The sequence below is a fragment of the Nematolebias whitei genome, chromosome 23 (assembly GCF_014905685.2).
Source record: "Nematolebias whitei isolate Nwh7 chromosome 23, NemWhi1, whole genome shotgun sequence".
NCBI lineage: Eukaryota > Metazoa > Chordata > Actinopteri > Cyprinodontiformes > Rivulidae > Nematolebias > Nematolebias whitei.
This window is the reverse complement of record NC_056520.1, coordinates 600,004-600,451: the sequence shown is the minus strand read 5'-3', so window position 1 is coordinate 600,451 and position 448 is coordinate 600,004.

Genomic DNA, 448 nt, shown 5'->3' with positions numbered 1-448 from the left:
TAAGAAGAAGAATCAATCAACCTTTATTTATACTATAAGAAGGATAAAACCGCGGGTTGATATTTGGACCGAGCTGAGTTAATATCCGGAAGTTCAGCACGTTACACAGCTGTCTACACCAAACCACGCCCACATACACTCGCGCTGAGGCACGTTCTTGTACGTGCATCCTCATTGGATGAATCCTGCGGCTGTGGGCGGGCCCTGGGCCGAACAAAATTAGTACCAATCAGCGTTTGTTTCAAAATAAAAGACATGCGTTTTGTAGCCTGTCAATAAACAGGAGTATTCAAAATTTAATCAACACATTATCAATTTTTTTCAAATTATAAATTTGTGTTTACGTAATAAAAGGCTGAACGAGACGCGGTAAAGCATACTTACTAATTCGTTCCGGCCGGCAGCTATTATTTTGAAATCCCGTACCGGAAGTTTCTATTGCAGTCAG